We start from the raw sequence: 27,575 nt of genomic DNA on the forward strand, positions 1-27,575 counted from the left end.
AATCCCATCCCCCTTGGCCCCCCAAACAGTGACAATACCAGTTTTGAAGAATGTAGAACAATAGTGACTCATTCATTCTTGGTGAGAATGCAAAATATTGTAGCTTTGGAAGATGGTTTAGCAGTTTCCTACAAACGTGTAGGAGTGCTGACAACACTGACTTCATTTTTGGCTCTCCATCCCTGTTCATGCCCATGCAATGACTTCCCTCAGGGCTACAGACCTCTTGGAGGTTAATATATGCCTTGATTGGAATGCGGGGAAGGTTGTGCCACTTTAGATACCTATGCTTTGACTTCACCACAAGGCCCCTAACTCTGTAAAACTGTGGATTAAGGTCCAGGCTTGACAAAGAATAGTTGTGTAATGCCTAGATCGTCCATCTGCCTCATCCCCTCAGTAAATGATCCTGAATAAAAATCTGTAAACAGTATCAAGTGGCCTATTTCATTTTTCAGTCTCAAACTGCCTTTTCACAGCATAATGAATACAATCAAGGATATTGTAATACCAGTGTAATGGGATAGATAGTAGCTTATGGTGAACATAGCATAATGCATAAACTTATCAAATCACTAAGTTGTACACCTGAAACTAATGTAATGTTGTGTGTTAATTATACTCAACAAAAGCACAAGGTGGGGGGGGGGGTGCTTCTCTGTCTGGAGGATACTTCACCATCCCTCCTCTACCTTCTAACAAAACCTAAGCATTTTCTTTGAGTACAGTTGATGTACAATGTTGCATGAGTTGTGCATGTATAACATAGTGATACAACTTCTCTATCCGTTATGCTATACTACCATCTGTCACACTACCATCTGTCACCATACAACACTATTATAATGCCATTGACTGTATTTCCTATGCTTTGCCTTTTAATCCTGTGACTCATTCATTTCATAATAGGAAACCTATGTCTCCTACTTCCTTTCACCTATCTTACCCATTCCTCATCCTCTTTTCTTACTATACAATTCAGCATTCATGCTTCCAGGTACTACTCAACTGGTTTGAAAATTTATCTCCACATTAAAAAAGAAAAAAAAAACTGCATACAAATATTTAAGGCAGTGTTATTCATAACCAATACAAACTATAAGCAAACAGGTGAATTCTATAGATGAATAGATGAATAAACTGTGGTACATTCATATAATAGGATACTAATAAATGATACAAATGAATGAGATACATAGCTATACAAACATATGGGTGAACTTTAAATGTATATTGCTAAATAAAAGGAGTCAATCTAAAAAGCCTACTTACTGGATGATTTCAACTACATAACATTCTGGAAAAAGCAAAAATGTGGAGATAGTAAAACGACCAGGGGTCACTAGGAGCTTGGAGGAAGGGGAACAGAATAAATGGGTGGAGCACTATAGTTTTATGATATTTCTATTAGTTTACTCTAGCTGCTATAACAAATTAGCATAGACTAGATAGCGTAAACAATAGACATTTTTTAAAAGATTTTATTTATTTATCCATGAGATACACAGAGAGAGGGAGAGAGAAGCAGAAACACAGGCAGAAGGAGAAGCAGGCTCCCTGCAGGGGGCCCGAGGTGGGACTCCATCCTGGGTCTCCAGGATCAAGCCCTGGGCCGAAGGCAGATCTTAAACCACTGAGCAAGCCAGGGATCCCTTAAACAATAGACATTTACTTCTCACAGTTCTGGAGGCTGGAAGCCAGACCTGATGCCAGCATAGTCGGTTTCTTGGTGAGTGCCCTCGTAGTGGTTATTTTCTCAAATGGCCTTCTTTAGTGCATGTTAGCAGAGAAATCTGAGTGCTCCCCCTCCTTTTATAAGGGCATTAATTCCAACAAAGACAAAACTAAAGAACTTCTGCATAATGAAGGAAACTGTCAACAAGACAAAAAGGCCACCCTACGAAAAGGCCAAATTGGCCACCCTCCCAAAAAGGGAGAAGAGATTTGTAAATCATATATCTGATAAGCGGTTAGTATCCAAAATATATGAATAACTCATGCAATTCGATAGCAAAAAACAAACAATCCAAACTGAAAATGGGGAGATCTGGGGTGCCTGGATGGCTCAGTCAGTTAAGCATCTAACTCTTAATTTCAGTTCAGGTCATGATCTCAGGGACATGAGATCGAGGCCTTTATTGGGCTCCACACTGGGTATTGAGTCTGCTTAAGATTCTCTCTCTTTCTCCCCCTCTGTTTCTGCTCCTCCTCCACCTCAAAGACAAGGTGGGTCAGATCTGAGTAGACTTTTTCAAAAAAGACATGCAGATGACTAACAGGTACATGAAAAAATACTTAACATCACTAATCATCAGGAAGATGCAAATCAGAACCTCAATCAGCTATCACCTCACAACTGTTAGAGTGGGCTATTATCAAAAAGACAAGAAATAACAAATATTGGTGAAGATGTGGAAAAAAATAATCCTCGTGTACTGTTAGTGGGAATGTAAATTTGTGCAGTCAATACGGAAAACAGTATGGTAGCTCCTCAAAAGTTAAAGGTAGAACCACCACATGACCCAGCAATTCTACAACTGGTTATTTGCCTAAGAAAATGAAAATGCCACTTCAAAAAAAGAATATGCACCTCTATGTTTATTACAGAATTATTTACAATAGCCAAAATATGCAATCTAAGTGTCTGTATGGGTAACTGGATAAAGAAAGTGTAATATATATATATATATATATATATATATATATATATATATATTGGACTATTATTCAGCCATAAAAAGAGGGAAATTTTACCATTTGTAACAAAATAGGTGGATCTTGAGGGCCTTGTGCTAAGTGAAATAAGTGAAAAAAGAAAAAGACAAATGCTGTATGATGTCACTTATATGTGGAATCTAAAACAAACAAACAACAACAAAAACTAGATCACAGATTTAGAGAACAGATTGATGGTTGCCAGACATTGCACGGTGGATAAAATGGGTGAAGTGGGTCAAAAGGCACAAGTTTCCACTAATGTATATTCATCAGTTGTAAAATACATGTGGTAATGATAACTAGTGCCTGAAAATTGTATGTAATTTGAAAGCTATCCTTAAATCATCCTCTTCTCTACAATGAAAATTTGCATCTGTGCGAAGGAACATGCTCCTGAGGTAGGGGGATGGTGTATTGGAAAACATTTTTGGGCCACAGTAAAAAATGGCAGATGGTTATTTCAATGATAATTTTATGAAGTATAATAGCTTTTTATTGTAAAAGTTTACTTCTAAGGGGGAAGGAAGCTTTAGAAACTGACACCTCAAATCCTCTAGTAACTATAAAATGCAGCTACAGCGTCAGTCTAGATGACTTAGCTGAAGAAACATCTCTCTTCAGTTGGCTTTGAGAAAACTCTGTTCTTGGTTTCTTTGTTCCCTCACGCTCTTTGGAATTGGCAAACATTCCCAGCTTTCTGTTTTATAAGTATATAACAGTAGAAGTATGAAATCTCTAAGTATATAGATTTCTCTTATCTATGTCTCCTAAAATTGGCAATGGCAGTATTTCTTGCTTTGGACAAAAAAACCCAACTGTTATTGGAAATGATATATGGTACTTCCCAGAAAAGACTGTTTATTCATCCTTTGCCACCTGCCTTAGCAACCATGGAAGCAGTGAGACAGCCTCCCCCAGCCTGCGTTCCTGAGTCAGAATGAGGTAGAGAAGAATCCATGGCTCACCACTGATGGACATAGAGCATGAATCAGAAATAAATCTGTATTATTACTATTATTACTGTTGTTATAAACTATAAGATCTACAGAATTTTTCACTTAGCATGAACTGCCTATTCTGATACACACTATTAATTATAGGACTACAGCAGTCATTTGGACTGTTTTAACCCCATTTCTGTATTAATCAACTGAAAGAAAAATACAATTTCTTTTTTTATTGTTTTATCTGGTATAAATTTAGAGAGCTTCACTATAAAATTCTAAAGAAAACATTCTATTATATTCCCCAAAAATACTTTGGTTAATTTGACCTTTAGTAAAGGCTCATTTCCTTACTTAACTTTAACCTAGTAATGCTTTATTAAATCCTTCTTCTCCAATCTTGAAAAATTTTACCTCCAATTATTCATAATTACAGTTTTCTTTCTAAAGGGTCAAGTTTGAAGAGATTGTCTAACAGAAGAGCTCTGGTCTATTAACCACCCAGGTTGAAGTATATTCTATTCATTGCCTAACAATTTTTTAGTAGTTGGAGAGAGTGACTGTGGTACTTACACACACACACACACACACACATACACTCACACACGAATAGTAACAAAATTTCTGGAAACACGAGTATTAGTAGTCTCCCAACAGTGATTATTAAGATCTTAGAACCTATATTTAGACTGCTTACCATCTTCACACCATCATATTCTATATAAATTTAGTTTGTTACTTCTCCCTTTTTAGTTTCATTATCTGTAACTATCTCATAAAGACATCTAGTGCAAAAATATTATCAACACATTTATTCAGCATGGAGTTTTGCATATAATAAATGATCAACATATACACTATTATTATTTTTCTATTATTATTTTCATTATCTTTTTGGAAACCATGAAATCTTTTCTTCTGAGATATATGTCAATAGTGTTCAATATTAGCAGAAAAATCAAATTACTAACTTGCCTTTGAAGACACAGGGAAAAAACAGCCCTCAGAATTAACAGAATAGAAGATTCTGGTACTGGTGGGCTGATGTTTTCCACTGACAAGTGACAAGTGTCTTTCAAATGAATGAATCAGTGATGAATTAATTACTTAATTCAGTAAATCTGTACTGAGTAACCACTGTATGTTTATGCCAGAGACAGAGGCAGAAATCCTGAACTGGAATAGAACAAGCAAAGCCAGCTAGAGCCCCACCTAAAGAGGCCTGGCTTGTGGTTGCTGGCAAGCATGTAGAGCTGACTTAAGTAATATTAGTGGGGCTATTCCTCCCCTTGCATATAAGTGACCTAAGAAGGTTTTACTCTGTAGAAACTTTTAATTTGTGAATCTAAAGACATTTTTATACTATACTATTCATCCAACACAGAATAAATCCAGATATAGAGAAGTTATGTGACTGACCTGGGGCTGTATGAAGACTCAGCAACTGAGAGAAATATAAAACCTTAGGAGTTCTAAATCCAAGTGGCTTTTCAAGGATATTCTTGACTAAATACAGCTCTATCCAGATAAAATGAAGCCCTCAGGGAAGGAATATTCTGGGGCCCATATGTCATGGATAAAGAAGGCAGAGTGTCAGCATACAGCAAATTCATTGAGAGGAGCATTAAACCAGAGGGGTTATAATATTAATTTAGTAAGTGCTCTTCTAGAGACCAACAGGAGTTTGAACACCTCAGAGAAAGTCACTCAGAAAGTAACTTATGCATTTGACAGCCTCCTCTGATAAGTTTATTCCAATGGGTCTCACAAAGATGGTTATGTGTTGTATAACTTACAGTTTTAGTCTGAGTTTTAAATCAATGAACTTAGAACCATAAAATACATGATCGTGTACACTGTGTTATCTTCATTAACTTGGAGAGAGTGTCAGGCCTGATATTTCAGAATGCTCGTTAGGCAGCACAGAAGTGTGATTTATGGAAGAAAGCTGGAGCAAGGAGCCTTAACTCTGTATGCAGGCCAGGCCAGTCAGGTCACATAAACAACATCCACAAACAGCCAGAGAAGAACCACCATCCAGCAAAACAATCCTATGTGGCTTGTCACTGCCTCTTTTAACAACCTTTTGAGGTCAAGGCATGATCATCCATTCTGGCCTCAAACCTGGGATTGGTTGATTCTCTTGGCTGATTGTGTATTCACTCATTCAGCAAATACGTATTAGGTAATCAAGATGTATCAGGTTGTGTGCTTGGAGCTGGGGATGCAAAATCTGTCAGAATTAGACCTTCTCTTCAAGAAATATGAACTCTGATGGAGAGGCAAATACCCAAGGAAATAATTATAATACCATGTAGAATGTGTTATAATAGAGGTTAAGCACAAGGTTTTATAGAAGCAGAGAAACAGAAGCAATTCATTCCAGGGAAGAAAATCACAGAAAGACTAATATAAACATTGGTAATCACGTCGCCCTTGAAGGATAAGCTTACCTGGGAGAGAACAATGGAAAACAAAAATAATGAACAGGTACCAAGGCTGGAAAGTGAGGAGCATATCTGAAGACCCGAGTAGTCTGACATTTAAATATATCTGATATTTAAGTATCATTTGGTACTAGATATCATTTAGTCATTTGTGAATACATATTAATGCTGATATTTGTCATAATGAATTTGGGAATGCCTTTGAGATTTAAAAGGGTACAATCTGAATCTAAAGTCATCTTTTATTATTCATTGCTATAATCAGAATATTCCAGAGATTCGAGCAATATGGTTTTCAATTTATGTTCCGGTCTTCAAGTAGCACATTTAAATTTGGAAAGTGAATTAGAAAGATGTCGTCACAACAAAATAAAGACATTCTTAACATCATTTAAAATTTATCACATTAATATAGTGATATTATCAGTCAGATATTTTATTCCCTAAGAAATAACTGCTTCATGGAATGGTGTGATTTTGAACTTTATCTACCAGAATATAATCTTAACTCTGAGGCATTGTATAGTTTTAATTAAATGTTTATCTAGCCACTCTATAAATTTGACTTCAAAAATTCACACAAATCTTTTTCCCTGGCTATTAGTGTTAAAGCTAATTAGAAAAAGATAAATAACACCAATTTACTCAATAATAAATGATAAAGATTGGTCAATAGAAACCACATTAAAGTTTTAGATATGAAGCAACTAAAGACAGCTCTTGGTTTCCTTATTAAAGAGAAATCAACAAGATGCTAGCTTATGAAAGAGAATTAAATTGGGTATCTTTTATTTGGAAGAAGAAAGAGTTGAGAATTCTTAAGTATGCATAATAAAATAATGATTAGTAATATTTCCTTGTCCTTTATTAACATATTAAACTAAGCAGTGGTATGAATTTTGAAAGTGTCTGATCTATTATCTCAATAGTGAAATTTAGGGCAGCCCGGATGGCTCAGCGGTTTAGCGCCGCCTTCGGCCCAGGGTGTGATCCTGGAGACCTGGGATCGAGTCCCAAGTCGGGCTCCCTGCATGGAGCCTCCTTCTCCGTCTGCCTGTGTCTCTGCCTCTCTCTCTGTGTCTCTCACGAATAAATAAAGTATTTTTTAAAAATAGTGAAATTTATATTATTATATATTGTTGAAAAAGAAACACAGACCCACCCTCTCGTTTTTGTAATACAACTTTACCAAATTAATGAGAAAAAAAATCTCTGACTAAAGATGTATGTGAAATCAAAACAACAACAACAAAAAAACACATGGCTATATGTGTATATACATAAATTTTAAAAGTGAACTATAGCACGTAGAAACTGAAACAACCACAATATGTAGATCAGGACCCTGTGAAATTCTCAAATCTCTTGATATTACTCCATTTTACGAGTTATGTCATTATTTAGATATCTAGATTAAATCCTCTACCTGACAGGATCCCTTCATCAGTTACAGAGTTCTCATCACCATTAAGAGCAATTAATTTGAACATTAATCATCATCATCTACATAATTATTGTTACTGGCCAACAGTGCTTACTATGCAGTGCCTACTATGTGCTAAGTATGTTTCTATAACTACTTATCAGCCCTACTCATTGACTGATGAACTTAATTTTACATTGAATCATGTCCCTATTTTTTTATTATCATTTTCATTGTGTGTATTGTACTTTAAGCCTTATTTTATAAATTATTCAAGGAATAAATAAATAAAATAGGAACTTGCTGAAAAATGTTATGTTGCATTACGATATCCAAAAAAAAAAAAAAAAAAAAAGCATGAAGAGTAAAATGCAGCATTAAATTAAATTAACATTATTTTTATATAATGTCAGTCAAGACAGTGACTAGCAGGGTAAAAAAAAATGATATAAATGCTATATTTTCTTCATCAAACATTTATTTAAAATTTCCTGTGTTGTTATTACTGTGAAAATTAACAGCTTAGGAGAAAAATATTAAATAGCAGAGACAATTTATCTGGCATTACTCTACTTACAAATAACGTGTTATACCTACACACAAAAATAAAATTCAATATGTAAGAAACATGTCTTTTTTGAGCATTCCTTACTGACTTCAAGTTTCAAATAGTGTAGGTTGCACCTGTAATATTCATCATAATATGAAATTATGAACTTGAATTATGAATTCTTCTAAATTATATTATTTTCATGCACTTGGGAAAGACTCTTTTGCAAAACAACAAGTTTTGTTATTTTGTATTGCATTTTGAAAGAAAAATGAATAAAGGACAGATAACATTTAAATTAGATAGGGAAGGAAAATAGGTAAATTATATATAAAAACAGGGGAAAGAAAACAACAGGAACTGGTGGATGTGAATGGAAGAAAGGCCCACAACAGATGATTTAAAAAGAACAGAAAACCTTAAGAAGAAATTATCAAATTGAGTAGGAAAACAACAGCTATAGAAATGTCTCAGTCCTTTGTGATAGGAAAAGGCAGACTTTCCTGATGCTCTTGGGTTCAGCTCTTCTGCCTTATTTGTTTATCAATGTCTTGATTAACTTGTCTGTGTTTTCTGTAGATAAAACAGTGTTACAAAAGCAGTTGTTTGGCTCACTTCATTTAGGGTAGTTAATCACAAAGTCCCTTTGCACTCTTCATTTCTTCTATCCTACTGCCCTCCTATCATTCTATGTTTTTTCAGGCTCTATTTTGTCAGGTTAATTTGATTTCACCTTACTGGGAAGAATAATGCTTATATTTTACAATGTCATATCACTAAAATGCTGTAGCCTATCTATTTTAAATGGAATATTCTAATCCTGAATATCCTTTATAACTCATTATAAACTAACATAATGGTATGTAAATAACAAAATAACAGTATGCAATATATCTATATCACACAAATGTATTATAATGTACATATATATATAAAATAATGTATGCATGTAAAGTAATCCCTGTATTTAGAATAATAACAGCATCTATCAGTCATATGTAGCAACATTCACTAGTATTCATATCATCTCTCATTTTTTCCCCCATATCATGTACTCTTTTGTTTTCCTCTCCTAGTAAGAGGATACAGCTGCTTCAGGGAACAGCAGTCTTCCAACACTCATTGAACACACACCAAGCATCATGGTTTCCTGCTGAGCAAGTTATAAATGGTGATAGGATGGCTGTTTGCTATTTCAGGCTATCCCAGGAATGCAGTAACTAAAGTCAAGATTTCTGCTATGATCTTTGTAACTCTTTCTCCTGCTCACTTCGGTGATATCCTGGTCTCTTGAGTGACTACTTTTGCCTAACTAGTGTAAAGATATGTATTTTCCTGTATCTTGACTTAAATGTTTGCAATTTAAATGACTATGTAATCATGTACAACCATTTGCTTTCATGTTTCATGCACATTAAAAGATATGCAAACTGATAGAAATCATGGAGAGACAGGACAAGAATAATGAGATTTAAAAATGTTTACTTTCTGAAGGTTCAAACTATATGTAAGAGATTGCTTTTATTATTACCTATAGATCATGCATAAATATTTCCATAACCTATAAAGGCTGATTAAATGTGGAATGATTATTTGATTTTAGCATCCCATTTTGTTTCATTTTTTGCAATATAAAAATTATGTTCTAAAACATAAATTGTATTCTACTGAAAGAATTTTGAATACTTTCAATGAATTAATTGCAGAGGTCCTAATTCAGAAATTCATGAAAACCCAATTTTTATAGTTTAGTCAGTAACATTTAACAGTGAAATAGAAATACCTAACAAAAATCAAAAGTTTCCTTCATTGTGATGTAAACTGTGGGACTTCCTGTGGAAAAGACTATATTGGGATTCTAATAATTGGTAAGAAGAAATAATAAGTAATCATAATCTTCTCATCTGATTTACTGCTACCAAACGCAACGGGGGCAAAAAATGAGATCTTAGAAGGAAAGTTTCTTTCTTTCTTTCTTTCTTTCTTTCTTTCTTTCTTTCTTTCTTTCTTTCTTTCTTTCTATCTGAGGTTTTAAAATTTGTTTTGCTTTGCTTTTGTTAAGTCAGGGAGTAGCTAGCTATCCCAAGCAAAAGAAGATAAAAAAAAATAAAAAAAAAATAAAAAAGGGTGCCGAGGGAGGCCTGGGTGGCTCAGCAGTTGAGCATCTGTCTTAGGCTCAGGGCCTAAGTCTGGGGATTGAGTCCTGCATCAGCCTTCCTGTGGGGAGCCTGCTTCTCTCTCTGCCTATGTCTCTGCCTCTCTTTCTGTGTCTCTCACGAATAAATAAATAATTTTTTTTAAAAGGGTGTTAGGTGGAGCTCATGGATCCAAAGCCAAGAGGGATTTTAACATCAAAATAGTAATTGGATAAGAGAAATTTTTTTCTATAAATTTATGAAAGAATAAGAAAGAATGCAAACTTGAGAGTAAATATAATTATGGAGGAATAAATATTTTATGATTAAATTCCTTTTCATTTTACCTTAATATTATGCATCAATTTTAAATATACCAATTAACCCTTTCAATAAAGACATTTTCATTTTGCATAGTGTGAGAAAACAGAAATACTAGATTTAAAATTGCAGCGTCAGGAATACTATTCTTTCAAATTCAAAACTATGAAATTAAGTTATGACAAATTAATACAATATATGCCAGGTTTTATTGTCTTTGTATATGAGTATAGTGTGTGTGTGTGTGTGTGTGTGTGTGTGTGTATGCATGCACGTCTATATATGTGTAAGCTTAGGAATGCTTGAGGCTTTTAGAAGCTAAAGCTACTGTTTCTGAGAAAGAATAACTAGGGGATTTAGGTTTTCAAGAGTTTTAAAACACTTATTCCTAGAGAAAATTTCCTAATGCAAAGTTTCACCTTTTTACTAATGATGCATTTCATGTAGAGAAACTTTAAAGGATACTCTAAGCTGTATATACTTCATTAATAAAATTCACAAACTTTTAAAATGTACAACACTTATGTAATGTAAGCATTTTCATGGTACATTCAGTTCTAATCAGTATCTCTCCTTACAATAGTTTACTTTAGCCAGAAATGGTTGCAGAGTAAATTAATTTCATGTTTCCATAAATAGCTATAACATTCATCATTAATCATTCAAATTGAAGATACTCAGACAATATACTAAAGTGTATCTCAATATTCATATCAATTCATCAAGGGTCAAGAAATATCAATTTAACTCAAAATCACAAAGATAAAGGTAACAGTTTTCAAGATAAGTTACTGAAAAGATTTTGATAATTGAGAAAAAATTGCCCTGATAAGTTGAAATTATTTGTATAATTTATAATTCCATCTCTTCTCATATAGATGTGGCTTTAGTTGATATTAGATACCTTTCTATTATTTAATATATTTCATTTAAAAATATTTAGCAATTTTCCCTATGATTAAAATATAAATTTATTAGAACATATCCTACCTTTTATTAGTTTTATACATATTTCTGAAAACTAAATTGCTCTGAAAATAATTTTAGGGAATAATTTCCTCCCTATGTGGATAAGACAGTATATTTAAAAAAAAATCAATTGCTACTATCAAATTTTTTTTAAAGAATAAAAAATAAAGTTCCTTTCTGCATTGCCTGTTTAGATCTATTGCACACTTTAATGAGTAAGTAACTGTCTTTATGAACTGTATTTCTGACCAGCTCCATCTGCTTTCATATTCTAAACAGCTTGATGAAGCAAACAGAGATAAGCAGGTAATAAAATATTTGACTGAATTACTACCTCTAGGGTACTACCAAAATAAAGAGGTTTCATGGTGATATTTAACACTAGAGATTAAAATCTAGAATTTTTTTGTTTTCAGGAGATGAAGTTTCAGTATTGTCTAGCAAATTAAGATAATTAACATAATTTGACTAAAGATGTGTTTCAGACATCATAATATAAATAAAACAGAAATCCTAAGAATCATTAGCTGGACCTACAAATTAAAGTCATAGTACATATCCAGATGGTTCTGATAAGTTAGGTAATAGTCAAAATAAGACACATATGATTAAAGCAGTACATGGGGGATGTCTGGGTGGCTCAATGGTTAAGCATCTGCCTTTAGCTCAGGGAGTGATCCTGGAGTCCCAGGATTAAGTCCCACATTGGGCTCCCTGCATGGAACCTGCCTCTCCCTCTGTCTTTCTCATGAATAAATAAATAAAATCTTAAAAAAAAAAAAAAGCATTACACGGATACAGATATTGGCAAAGATTAATCACCAAATCCAAACAGTCCTCTAAGCTAAGATGATAACTCCTTTAAGTAGGATATGATCTTGGCCTTGTACTTATTTACCTTATTTACTTAACACTGAGACACAGTATTTCTAATAATGGACTATTTCATAGAAATATGGTAGATAGCTTGCAGAAATGAATGCCTTTTTTCACTTCTCTATATACAAACTGCTTTGCCTTTTGAGTCTGCAGCATCTCTAATCAATCTGATAGGCTATCACTAAATCTGGGAGGCCTCGTGGTTTCTTTTGGCCAATAGAATGTGTTCTCAGGAGGCCTTACTTGCTTCCGTTTTCCTCCCTGGAACGTCACCAAGCCTCCACATGAACATTTCCAGCCTAGCCTGTTGGAAGATGGAAGACATTTGGCCCCGTTATTCACATTGTCTCAGTGAACAGCCAGTTAGACACCAGGCGTATGAGTGAAGCCAGATTAGATAGTCAGCCCAGGCAACCTGCCATCTGATCTCAGACACATCAGACTACCTGAGTGAGATCAGCCAACCCTGGCCTGCATTGGCAGAGCCACCCACCTGACCCACAGACTCATAAGTGATATTAATGATTATTGTTTTAAGGCTTGGAAAACTAGAGCCCATATATTGGCCCACTGTTCAGTAAATGAAGTTTTATTAGAACACAGATGCACCTACTTCTTTCAGTTTTATCTAAAGCTGTTTTTATGCACAACAGTAGTCACCTAGTTGCAGTAGAGAATTTATGGGCTACAAAACCTAAGATAATTACATAACCATTTACATAAAAGGCTTGCTGATCCCTATTTTAAGCCACTACATTTTGAGGTGGATTTTTTTCACAAGAATAGGTAAATATATATATTTAGCAAAAATATTTCCAGAAGTGCTTGCTTTCCTTAAATACAGTTTCATGCCATATTATTCTAATTTACAATAAGTTCTAGACCTTCTCCATTTTCCAACTATTTGGTAACCAAATATTTAATTACCGAATATCCAATATAAGCCATCTCTGCACTAGGTGCTGGCAACAGAGCAACACATTCAGATAAAAATATTTACCTTCATGCAACTTATATTCTATAGCATAAATACAAACTGAACACACAAACATATACACACATACATATATATGTCAGAAAAATGATTAAGTTTCTAAAAATTTCACATGGTGAAAAGTAGTATTATCATTATAGGGAAATTGAAATGGCATAAAGAGAACTAGAAAAGTAGCATAATTGCTGTTATTTGAGCAAACACTATGAGATAATATAGTGAGTTCTGTAGCTATCAAGGAGAAGACATTCCTAGAGAGAAAGAATGGCAACACAGTGGTCTTGAAGTGGTTTGAGGCTGATCTGTTCGAACCACAAGAAACACAAAGGAAAGACAAAGAACACCAAAGTGAGTTAAGGAGAAGCATATGAATATGCATATGAATATGATGCTGAAAGCAAAGAGATAATGGGTTGGTGTGAGGGCTGCTGTGGCAGACTCCACAAAGCTGTGCTGATCCATAGATTTTATACTATTGAGTTCTTAGAATACGTATGGTTCGATGTGAGATGTTAGGTTAAAATACACACTAGATTTTGAAGACAGAATGAAAAAAAGTGTCAGTATCATAACTTTTATACAATTGCATGTTGTAATCATATTAAAGTGTAAAAAAAAGTCTTAAAATTAACTTCACTTTTTAAATTTTTTTTAATTGCAGTTACTGGAACATGTAGAATTATATACATGGCTCACATAATATTTCCATCAGACTGCTTTCGTATACAGATTCATAGGCAATTTCGGCTTTTACTCTGAGTGATATAGGTCATCATTAAGAACAGCCTATAATGAGACAGTTGCAGAAGCAGGCAAACCAGTTTCAGGGATGTTTCATTAATCTGGTCAGGAAAAGATGATGGGGACTAGGACAAGAATGATAATAACAAAGAGAAATGGTGAGATATATTCATATTTTGTAAAATTCTGAAAGTGGAGCCAATGTTATTTGTTGATACATTGAAAGCGGATTATGAGAAAAATGATGGATTATGGATCTATGATTTGGGCGCTGAAACAATATGAATCAATTCTGAGAGGAAAAGGACATGATGAGGAGCAGGTTTGGTGTAAGAAGGATTTGGTTGAGATATGGTTAAGTCTAAAAATATTGCCTAAAACTTTGGATAAATAATCTGTATTTCCAAAGTGAGATCCAGGCTGGGCATTATATTTTGTGACTCATCAGCTTATAAGTGGAATTTAAAGCTCGTAGAATAAATGGATGAATGGATGAATGAATGAATGAATGAATGAATGAGGAAAGAGAAGAAATGCAATCCAAAGGCAGAGGTCCAGGGCATTCTTAACCTTGAGAGGTCAAAGAAATGAGGAAACACCAGCAAAGAGGACTGAGAATATTACCCTGGAAGGATGAAAACAGAATTGTGTGGAGGCAAGTAAGGAATCAGGAGTGATATTCTATGTCAAATATTTCATAAGAGGTCTGAAAATTGATCAATGGGTTTTGATATAGGTCATCAAAGATTTTGGTAAAGACAGCCTTGATTGACAGTTAAAAATGGAATGACTTAAAAGGAGAACAGAAGAATGGAGATAGTGAGTATTGATAACTATATCCAGTTCTGCTATTAAGAAAAACGGGTGTTCAGTGGTAGTTCAAACATGATGTGGGGAATTAAGAGACTTTGTAAGAATGTGTATATCACTGAATTTATGACCAAACTCCAAACTAAATTTTTAGGTGTTTCCTAATTTTTCTTATTATAGACTTCATTTTTTACAGCATTTTTAGGTTTACAAAGAAATTAATTGAAAGCACAAAGAATTTTTGTATATCCTCCCATCAACAACCTCTTCAATACAGTTTCCATATTACTAATATCTTGCATTAAAAATTTATTATAATTGATGAGTCAATATTTTTACCTTACTATTATTAACTAAATTCCACAGTTGACATTAGGGTTCACTCTTGGTGTACATTCTATGAATTTTGAGAAATGTGTAACGATATATATGTACGATTATATGTACATATCATACAAATATATATACTGAATATATATATATATATTTGTATATATATATATATACATAAATATATATACTGAATCATTTCATTGCCCTAAAAATCCTGTATTCAACCTATTTATTTCTCCATTCGTTTTCTGAGCCCCTGCCAACCACTGATCTTTAAGCAATCTCTACAGTTTTGCTTTTCCTAGGATATCATATAGTTGGAATCAAACTGTGTATAGCCTTTTCAAATTGGCTTCTTTCACTTGGCATTTAAAGTTCTTCCATGTATTTTTGTGGCTTTGAAACTTATTTATTTTACTCACTGAATAATATTCCACTGTTTGGATGTACCTTGGTTTATTTATCTATTCACTTATTGAAGGGCATCTCAATTGATCCCAAGTTTTGGCAATTATGAATAAATATAAACACATGTGCTCAGATTTTTGTGTGGACATTAGTGGTCAAGTCCTTTTGCTAAATACTAAGCAGAAAAATTGCTGGATCTTATGGTAAGAGCATATGTAGTTTTAAACAGAGATATCAGGTGTTATAAAGTTCTCATACAATTTTCTACATCCAACAACATTTAAACTCAGCATTTAAGCAGACTAATTTTTCTGTGGCAAACTGGTCATCTAAGTTTTCATCATTTCCAGTTTGAAAAAGGCTCATTAAAGCAACTTACACTGATAGTTCATTGGCTAAGACAGAAAAATATTATCAACTGCTATAATAATATAGCTGCAGGAAAATCAGTAGAATCACTTTTGTGGAATAGAAAGTAATGAAATCTGGGCTGTGGCCACAAAAATGAAGGAAGCTTATTACTTTCAGTAATTCCAACCATTGGAATGGTTCATTTTTTTTCCTTTAATATACTCCCTAAAACATTTAACCCATGAGCTCAGTTTGCTGATACAGTCTTCAGAATACACATGGTTTTACTAATATTCTTCTTGGACAAAAGTATAAAGAAACAATACATGATTTGGATTTGAAAAAACCAGCATCGTGTTCTAATTCATTATTCACAGTTTACATCAACTTGGATAAATTCTCCATCTTCACAGAAAATAATTTTCCCGAATGAAAAATGAGAAATAAGATGCCTATCTCAGAGGGCTGCTGTTATAATCAAATTAGATGGACATGAAAAAATGCTCAGCAAATGATAAATGCAAGTGTTGACATTTTACTCTTTTATTGCCAGATCTTCATAACTTTGGTTGCAACCACCACTATACTATATATAAATTGCTATATTTTCACAACCAATTTCTCCCATCCTCCAACTTATCTTACAAATAAAAATAGAGATAATATTCCTAAACAAACAGCATATATGATTTGTCATAAATATTGAGAAATAGGCAGAGAAAAGGGACAAAAAAAACTGCATGAGTAAGTTCAATCATTCTGTGATTGAAATATATTTGATTTGCATTTTCTTTTTTTGTACTTTGATTTAAAAAAAAAAAAAAACCTCCCTGAATTGCATATACATTCATCTTAGAAAAGAAATACACTACTGATAATTTACTTGAAAGGAATACTTAGCCTTTTGAAATGCCTATAATTTTCTCAAAATGATACCCATGGTGAATTAAAATGCTTAACTATTAAAAATCAGTAGTCAACTTCTGAATTAATATTATATGCACATTCTTAGCTTGCTTGAGGTTACAATGAAATATAGTAGTTTTGCCTTCAAAAATGTAAAATAAATGTATATTACATATCTAAATGAGTTAGTAAAAGTTAAAAGTTAATACAGTACTACTACATAGAGTTAACCTCTATGACATATAGCCTGATACTCAATATAGATATTCTTTAAAAAATCATTCTGCTTAATGAGACATTTAAAGAGTAAAAAGTACCCTCTGTTTCAGGTGTTATGTTCCTTGTACAAAAAAAAAAAGAGGACACGTTTGTTTAATAATATGGACTTAGAAACATGGAGATATAAAACAGATTGTTGAACACTCTAATGGTGCCAGTCTATCTTGGCTATGATTGTCCTAATAGTGTCATCTGTCAGCAGCTCTCCCCTTCTCCTCTACCACTGAGTAAGCAGCTTACGGAGTCAAGCCAAAGACTGAGATGCAATATTAGATACCATCTGTGTCGCTCGTGTGATTTCAATCCAAATTGTTCTCAAGCCAATCATGGAACCAAGTGAAGAATTTGATTGTGATTAGTGTGAGGAATGAAAAAGACACGAAGCTAGAAGATCAGCGTCAAGCTTCCAGGCACGAAGACGTGGTTTGTCCGTTTTGCAAATTGCATTGTGGAAATAAGATTTTAGGCCCAGAAAATTGTAACATGCACAAAGATGGACAAAAATACAAATAAATGGATACGTGTATATGTATATATACACTGTAGAAGTTATTTTATTTTTAAAATTGTCTATTTATTTTGGGAATCTGGGTGGCTCAGCTGGTTAAGTATCTACCTTTAGCTCAGGTCATGATCCCTGGGTCCTGGGATGGAGTCTTGCATGGGGCCCCCTGCTCATGATGTCTCTCTCACTTTCTCAAATATATAAAAAAAAAAAATCTTCAAAAAAATTCCTATTTATTTCAAAGAAATGTTCTTTATAATTGTTTTAGCAAAATATCTGGCAATTTATTTTATTTTGTATATTTGTTTAATATATTTATATTTATTTTAGGTAAAATATGGGATAATAAAAATTGAGTGTGTGTCTGTTTGCATATAAAAAATTTAATTCTAAGATGCTTATTTCCCAAATACTTGAAAACTGCAGGCAAACAAGAATCAATGTATAAACCTGTGTCCTAGTAATAGATAATCTGTTCTGTAAGTGAGCCACTATCGATCCATCTGCAAGGCACATAAACTTAGCTAGTTGTTTGATTAAGAATAGTTGTAAAGAAGATAAGTCTCATCATCCTTCTTTATTTTGTTCATTGATTTTTTTTGAGAGAGTTATCAGCTATGTTTATCTCATTTCTTTTTAAAAATTTTTTATCCCAACATATTTTGAGCAGAGTTTTTAATTAACATTGGGTGACTGGGGGCAATAACATGGCACAAAACAAGATAAATGTTTATAAACTGAAAATATTATTACATTCAAATCTCAATTATTTGTATGTTAAGCATGGTTTATATATATGAACATGGGAGTAGAAGACAAAGAAACATTTACTTTTGAAAACCAATGAACCATATCATTTTAGCCTTCAGAAAATTATTTCCATAGCCATATAGTAACCAATTAAGTATATTGAACACATTATATTGTTACCGACTATTGGAATCATTTATGTAAGCACCATAACATATTTAAACGTTAAGGCATAAAGAAGGCAAATACAGAAATATTTCAGTGAATTTCCTTCCCCCATGATTCAAAACTTTCATGGATATAGATATACCAACAAAATGCATATGATTTGAGTAAGATATATAATTTTCAGTTCGATACTGAAATGAAAAATCACTTTATTTAAAAATTACCATCACTGCATATAATATTTATAAAGGTTGTTAAACAGCATTTAACAAAACTGATCAAGAGCGAGTATTTTGGGGATTTGTTTTTGTTGTTCCTTTGCTATTGTATTTTTTCCATAGTGATATTTTCCAGTTACATAGTATGTTATGGAGAAGTGTATTATGTTTGAGGGCAAAGATTGATTCTGATATTTATCATCTAAGTGATATGTTTGTTTTGCTAGGAAAATATTTTTAAAAGAACGTAGTAGTATGATAAATGCTTTGCCATGAGCTAATAGCAAGGTTTTCCTGTTGAACAATCTACTTTAAATGAAGTGATTTGGAACAAGCCTGACACATTAGAAAAACAATGTGCAATTCTCTCTTACAAGATGGTTACTCCTTTATTAGTGAAGCTAAAATTATGATTTTATTATTTTTATTGCAATGCTGCGAAAATGCATTAAGTTTGTGCCCTTTAACCTCAAATGTGAACTCCCAGAGTTCATATATTAATATTTCTATTAATAGGAAACTGCATAAAAGTATCTAGCATACCCCTTGGCAGCTTAAAATAGTGTTAACTAAACAGTGGCTGCTATCATGATGACTTTTCAAGTGACATGCATTGTATCCATATTCCCTTTTCCCAAATTATATATACTATCATCTTATGAAGGAATTAAATTCGCATCTTAGGTTCCCACTTAAGAAGCTTGGAAGTTGCCACTTCTTCCTCAGAACAAGCAAAGAGCTGAACAGACTGAAAAACCAACTCATCTTGGATGCCTAAGGGAGGGGAGGACACAGGACAACAGCGGTCCCTACTGAAAAGACGGGCAAAGGCAGGGTAGGGGGTCAGTGCCTACCTGAGCAGAGACCTCTGCAGTAACTGGTTCCAGTACAGGGGCAGGAAAGCCTGAATTTTATTTGATGAATTGCTGGAGGCTCACGGCTGACAAGTGTGAATCAAAAATTCCAGGGGGAACCAATCATCAGAATGGCCCCCATATTATTGTGAGATTGACCCCGGGAACTCTGGCAGATTCCCACAGTAAGTATCAGAGAAAAATACCCTTGGGCTTCCAGCAGTGGAAGAGGAAGAGAACCATTTTGAATTATACCAGAGCACTCCAAGCTTAACAAGATCTGCCCTCAGGAGAAACTAATTAACCAGAGCATAACCTACCAGCTAAGGTGTTATCAGAGCCTAACTGACCTGGGGAAAGGAAATACCTGCCTCCAGCCTATTCTAGCCATCCTGTTCTACATAACGCAGTAGGAGGAGGGGATGGGGAGAAAAAAACAAACAAACAAACCTAAAAACGGGTAGGAGATTCAAAGTCCAGAGAGGCATAGGCTCACTTAAGACTGAGATCTGGGGGATCCCTGGGTGGAGCAGCGGTTTGGCGCCTGCCTTTGGCCCAGGGCGTGATCCTGGAGACCCGGGATCGAATCCCACGTCGGGCTCCCGGTGCATGGAGCCTGCTTCTCCCTCTGCTTCTCCCTCTGCCTCTCTCTCTCTCTGTGACTATCATAAATAAATAAAAAAATTAAAAAAAAAGACTGAGATCTGATAACAAGATTATTCAGAGCCTCCCTTCTCCCAAAACCTCACCATCATGTTAGTTACTAAAGACCTATTTATAGCAGTTTCCTTTACTCAGCACATCACCCCAACCAATTAAGAAAACATTACAAAGCATATCAAAACGCAAAAACACAATTTGAAGTGGTGTGGCAAACACTGGAACCAGACATGGTTGGGATGCTACAATTATGAGACCAAGATTTTAAAACAATTATGATTAATATAACAAGGCTTCTAATGGATAAGATAGGCAAGAAGAGATGACCAATGTAAACAAAGAGAAATCCTAAGAAAAAAACAAAAAGAAATGCTAGAGATCAAAGACACTATAACAGATATGAAGAATATATGTTTTCGTTTCTTTGGGTAAATAAAAAGGAACATGATTGCTTGATTTTACTAAGAGTATGTTTTATTTTGAGCATCAATTTTAGTGTATTAACAGACCACCAAACTGTCTTCCATAGTGGCTATACCATTTTGTATCCACTAGCAATGAATAAGTTTCTGTAGCTCTATATCCTCCCAAAATTTCATGTTGTCAGTGTTCTACATTTTGGTCATCCCATAGTTGTGTAATGGTATCTTATTGTTGTTTTAATTTTCATTTCCCTGATGACATATGATTTGGATCATCCTTTCATGTGCTAATTTTCCATCTGTATATCTTCTTTGGTGAGGGGTCTACCAAGGCCCACATTTTATTTATTTATTTATTTATTTATTTATTTATTTGTTTGTTTGTTTATTTATTTATTTATTTATTTATTTATTTATTTTGAGGCCCACATTTTAATTGCATTGTTCTCTTGCTGTTTAAAGAGTTCTTTGCATATTTTTGATAACAGATGTGTCTGTAAATATTGTGCTCTAGTCTGTGGCTTGTCTTGCCATTTCCTGACATTATCCTTTGCAAAGAAGAAGTTTTTAATTTAATTTAACTTTGTTTTATTAATTTTAAGATTTTATTTATTTATTCGTGAGAGACACAGAGAGAGAGGCAGAGACACAGGCATGGAGAGAAGCAGGCTCCCTGTGGGGAGCCTGATGTGGGACTCCATCCCAGGTCCCCGGGTTCATACCCTGTGCCGGCACTGAACCACTGAGCCACCTGGGCTGCCCAGAAGTTTTTAATTTTAATGAAGTCCACCACGCCTGGGTGGCTCAGCGGTTGAGCTTCTGCCTTTGGCTCAGGGTGTGATCCTGGAGTCCAGGGATAAAGTCCCACGTTGGGCTCCCTGCATGCAGCCTGCGTCTCCCTCTGCCTGTGTCTCTGCTTCTCTTGTGTGTTTCTCATGAATAAGTAAATAAAATTAAAAAAGTAAAAATAAAAAAGAGGGAAGTATATAGGATTACAGGCCTTCCTTGGGAAACAAGAAAATTCTCAAATGCACACCCTAAACTTACACTTAAAGGAGCTTGAGACAGAACAGCAAATAAAGCCTAAATCTAGCAGGAGAGGAGAAATAAAAGATTATAGCAGAAATCAATGAAATAGAAACAAACGAACAAAAACTGTAGAAGAGATCAAAGAAATGAGGAGCTGGGGAGCTGGTTTTAAAAAAATGAATAATTTGGGGATCCCTGGGTGGCTCAGTGGCTTAGTGCCTGCCTTTGGCCCAGGGTATGATCCTGGAGTCCTGGGATCAGGTCCCGTGTCGGGCTCCCTGCATGGAGCCTGCTTCTCCCTCTGCCTGTGTCTCTGCCTTTCTCTCTCTGTGTGTCTCTCATGAATAAATAAAATCTGTAAAAAAAAAAAAAAAATATATATATATATATAATAGTTTATCAATTATTTCTTTTATGGATTGTCTCTTTTTTATCTGAAAAGCTATCATTATACCTATGGTCATCTAGGTTTCCTCCTATGTTAGCCTATGTTATATAGTTTTACATTTTACTTTTAAGTTTATGAACCATTTTGAATTAATTTTTGTGAAAAGTCCAAGATCTGGTCTGTATTGATTGATTTGCATATGGATATCCAGTTGTTCCACCTCCATTTGTTGGAAAAACTATCATTTCCCCAATGACTTTATTTTGCTCCTTGGTCAAAACTCTATTTGCATCAGTCTATTTTTGGCTTAATATTTTGTTGAATTAATTTATTTGTCTGGTATTTTACCAATGCCATGCTGTTCTTATTACTGTCGCTTTATAGTAAGTCTCTTTTTTTTTAAGGTTTTATTTATTTGTTCATGAGAGACATAGAGAGAGAGGCAGAGACATAGGCAGAGGGAGAAGCAGGCTCCCTCTGGGAGCCTGATGTGGGACTAGATCCCAGGACCCCAGGTTCACGACCTGAGCCAAAGGCAGATGCCCAATCACTGAGCCACCTAGGTGCCCCCAGGAAATCCACTTTAAATTGAAAATAAGAAAGCACTCTTTCCTCAATAGAGGCTATTGAAAAATACTAAGTGAATTTCAAGAAAATAATTTTTTTTGGAGCACTGAAATGATGTAGTTTCCCAAAATTCTAGCTTAATACAAAGGCAGACCTTTTTTGTTTTTTTTCTTATTTCTACATTGTCTAGATTAAGATAGATGTACATTTCACAGAAAAAAAATATTGTAGGCCAAATGATAAGACATTCATAAAGTGGTTTTCACAACTAGACAATAGCTTAAGATTTCAATGAGAATACCTCTTCTCTCTTTTCTCTTCATCTCTAGAATCTAACAGAAGCCATTTATTTCACCTTGTTCTCAAAGGAAAATACAGGATGTCAAAGGAGCTAAGAGCAGAGAATTTGAAAAAAATTTTACCTCTCAGAAAAAATTGAACTAAATTATAAGCTTCTGAAACAATAGGTGAATGACATGCCTCCTTTATTTTTTTCCAGAATGAAAATAAATCTATTTTAAAGATATATAAGTTGTTGTAGCAAAGTAGTTACTTTTTTCCCATCTGTTCATAGAATGCTTAAGTAGGCATTGGGTAAAGTTTCCTAAATAAAATTATTTTTTAAATTATTGCAGCCAATTACATACATAAAAAATATTAGCATATCCAGTAACAACAATAGTAGCAATTACTCTAGCTAATCAGTAAACAGACCAAAATCAAATGTCTATGGTAAAACCCCTACATCAGTTTTTCAGCTGGTGAAAAAGAAAATTTGAGGATATTAAACTAGAAAAACTAGGGAATTCCTTTTTGTTTATTTGTAGGTGTGCATTTTTAATTCCTTGAAATAGAATTTAAAGGGCACATCATCTTTTCAAATATGTATCAACTTTTATTGCTAAAATTAAAGACTTAATATTCTGAATCACACAGGTGTAATTCCACTCTACGAACCCCTTGTAATTCTCATATAGATTGCCTCTATTTGTCTCTAGAAATTTTTCCAAATGCCTAATATATAACCTGAGTACTGTATTAAGCTCTGGTGGTGATCCTATGATCACAACACATTCTGTGGTCTCAAAGGCAAACATGAGAGGATGAGAGGGAAGGAGGAAAGGAATGGTCTTTACAATATGACAAGTAGTATACTTGTAGTATGAATAAAGTGGTGGAGGAGCACCGAAGAAAGCTGCTAGTTCTGCTGTGAAGGTTTGTAAAGGCCCAAATAAATGAAGTGACACATGGGTCTTGAAATTTGAAAAAGAAATTTGTATAAGCAGAGTGAAAATTAAGGACATTTAGAATTTATTGAAGATGTATTCACGTTTTTGGGTAAAGGAAAAGATAAATATTAAAGAACTAGAGAGGTAAACTATAAAGAAATAATGATGACACAAAGATTCCATTGGTCATAAACAGTGTGCAACAAGGACAGGCAATAGGAGATGTCTACAGCAGGGTAGAGAATAAAGAATTTAAAAACGTGTATAGGGACTTCAACACAAATCATTTATAAAAGTTATTGTTGAGCTTCAAAATATAGTAACCTTGAAACTAGCACATAAATGCCTTACTTATACCTTAACAAACTTTGTATGCTAGCTAGGAGAATACCCACACTCTTTCAAAGATAAATTCACAGCAACTCAAAATCATTCAGTATTGCTTCGGGCACAGTTTGTGTCTCCAGCTCCTGTGGTATTTCATATTACTGTGCTTAAATAATAGATTAGAAATAAACAATGTTCACACAGTGATTGTAAAGACAAAGAAATGAAATTTGTGTTCATTTTTATTCTGATTCCACTCAGAGTTTTTATTTGTGTTTAAAATTTAAAGCAGTGAGTGGAAACCATGAGTGCAATGTTTTGTTCTGCTGAGGACACTTTAGCAATTTCTTTAAGATTTAAATTTCTCTTCTCTTTATTCCTATTCTCTACTCTTTAAGAAAGCATTGCATCAGTGGTACAATTTGCTATTTGTCTAAAATATATCTTTTACAGACATTCCAGATAGTTTTATTAAAATTCAGTTATGAATTACTGTGAAGTTGTCATTGATAACCATGATGGACCATTGTGAATACATGTTTTTCCATTTAAAAATAAACTAATTGAATGTAAAGTGAGGTAAAACAGTATCTTTCTCTTTTTTTGTATTATATTCTTTCATTATTTCAAAAAAAAGTTTTACTTGATTATCTTTCAATGGCATGAATATAAAAATAAAGCAGAACAAAAGAAAATTTTCACTGCCTGCATTTATTTTCTAGCCATTATTTTCAGTTCATTTTGCAGTTATTACTGAATATAAATTTGCCATAATAGGAAGAAATAAAAATTGATCCACTCTAGTTGTCCAGTACACTAGGTATGCTCCACGGGGATTGGCAATCTTCATCTGTGAAGAGGCAGATAGTAAATATTTTAATAGTAAATATTTTAAGGTCTGCAGGCCATACTGTCTCTGTGACAACTACCAGAGTTGTATCATGAAATCAGTCATAGACAATGCATAAACAAATGTGTTTGGCTGCTTTCCAATGAAATTTGATTTGCAAAATCAGGCAGCAAGCTAGATTTGGCCCTTTGGTCACAGTTTACTGATATTTGGTCTATCTAGAATATGAGCATCAGGTATGCACTAAAAAGGAAATACTTTATATATCATTTTCTTAATGTAGTTTAACTACTAAGATGGGAAGGCAGGAAATCACTAAATAATTCAGTGTTTTTTACAGAATTTAATAAACTCTTTGGTCAGTATGGGGAAATTAGGCTGACCAAATTCTCTCCATAAACATTAATTTCCTAACTTACCTTTTAATCCTAATGATATAAAATATATGTTAGGGGATTTACCTATATTCGAAGACACAAAAATGTTGCACAGTATATAACTTAGTCTCTTAAATAAAATATTTGGTTGGTCAAAATCAATTTATTACAGTATGTCAAAAGCTGTACTTCTTCTAAATTTATCTATTTAAACATACTCTGTATTTGCACATACAGAACATAAAGAAGATTGAAATTAATGTAGAATTTTTATGATAATCAATAATTTAAAAACATTATTGATGGCTATGAAAATGTTAGGTATGTGTTAGAAAGGTAAGAATAAAAAATGGGCAAGAATCCTAAAAATCAACAATGATATTTGTTCTATTAGGCTTTCTTCCTTGCTTCAGAAAGATATTTACCATTAAATTTGCAATCATTTGGAAGATCACTGGATTTCAAATCCAAAAATGTTATTTTTATAATTATCAATTTTACTTCTTAGCAATGTAACCTTGATATCTCCTTTTCTTGCTTGATGCTTACTCTCTATATTACTTTCTGCATGACCAAAGTAAAATCACCTCTGGCAGAGTTTTCAATGGCACTAGTTCTAAAATTTAAAGTATCACTAACAGTGTAATTTGAATGCATTCTTAGATCCTATACCCATATTTTCTGCCATAATATGTTTGGGGTAGGGATCAGAAATCTGATTTTCTTTTTATTTATTAGGTGCAGTGGTCCATGGATCAAATCTAAGAAATACTTCACATGTGAAAGGCACAGTAAAGGGACAATATGCAAGGCAAAGTAATACAAGAAAAATTAGTTTAGTGGATGAGTAACTTTCAATATATAGGTCTGCATGTTTTGTTTTTTTTAGAGAAAATTGTAAACCAGTTATATATGAAAGGAATTATTTTTGTTTGTTTTTATTTTTCTAGTTAATTTATGCACAATAGAAGGAATGTCTTCTGGATTTTATACACATATTTTAAAGCCATACACTAAATCTCCTTTATTTTGGTTACAAAATTTCTGAATTTCCTATGTTGACATTTTAAAACTTAGTATTTATTAAGCAGCATATGCTTTTGTCTTATTTTTTCCCTTACCTTATTCTTTAAAGAGACTTACATGTTTAGGAGTAGACTTGTAATAAAGATTGACTTTACCATGGGATGTCAGACGTGAATTCTGTTTTTTATCGTTGCATCCTAGGATCATAAAATAGAACAGGTTGTTCTTCTCCAGGAAGAGTCACCTATACATTTTACCACTTAAGTTCACAGCAAAGATTAGAGAGAGAAAAATCTAACACCTTTTATTATTTACTTCACTTATAAATATCATACAGAAAGAATAAAAGAATCTTAATGAATAGAAGGCATATTTGATCATTTCTCATCTCACACAAAATAAAGTTTATTACTCCGATTTCATACCACAAGCTTATAGAATTGTATCATCTCATTGGTCTTCTTGATTGAGAATAAATGCTTCATTAAATTTAAATATAGCAACCTAATAACAATAGTAAAACCAGAGAGAATAATGTCTGACATTAAAAGGATCACACACATCACTCTTTGCAACATACTAAATTTCTAGATAAAATGTAAAGTTTAATGTTCACAATTGCATAGTAAATGTAAAGAATTATGGTATGGCATATGGATATAATAAAATCAAACAGTATGAGAACAGCTTTCAGTATAAAGAGATCTTGTTGATTGTTTTTGAAATGGGAACTGTAGAAGAAAGAACAAATAATTATAATCCCTGGGCTACTGGCTGTGGCAACTAGGCGAACAGTTATGATCCTCACTGAGATGAGCAATCATGGAAGAGGAAGAGTGTGAGCTTTTTGAGGAGAGTGCAGGCAAACTTCAGGTTTCTCACACATGGAGTATGAGGTGCACTGGAGCACTCCAAATGGAGATGCCAAATACAATGTTGGCTACATATATCTGGAGTTCAGAAAAGTTGGGGCTGGAGATGACCCCCAGAACTATTT

Source organism: Canis lupus, chromosome 15 (assembly GCF_011100685.1).
Source record: "Canis lupus familiaris isolate Mischka breed German Shepherd chromosome 15, alternate assembly UU_Cfam_GSD_1.0, whole genome shotgun sequence".
NCBI lineage: Eukaryota > Metazoa > Chordata > Mammalia > Carnivora > Canidae > Canis > Canis lupus.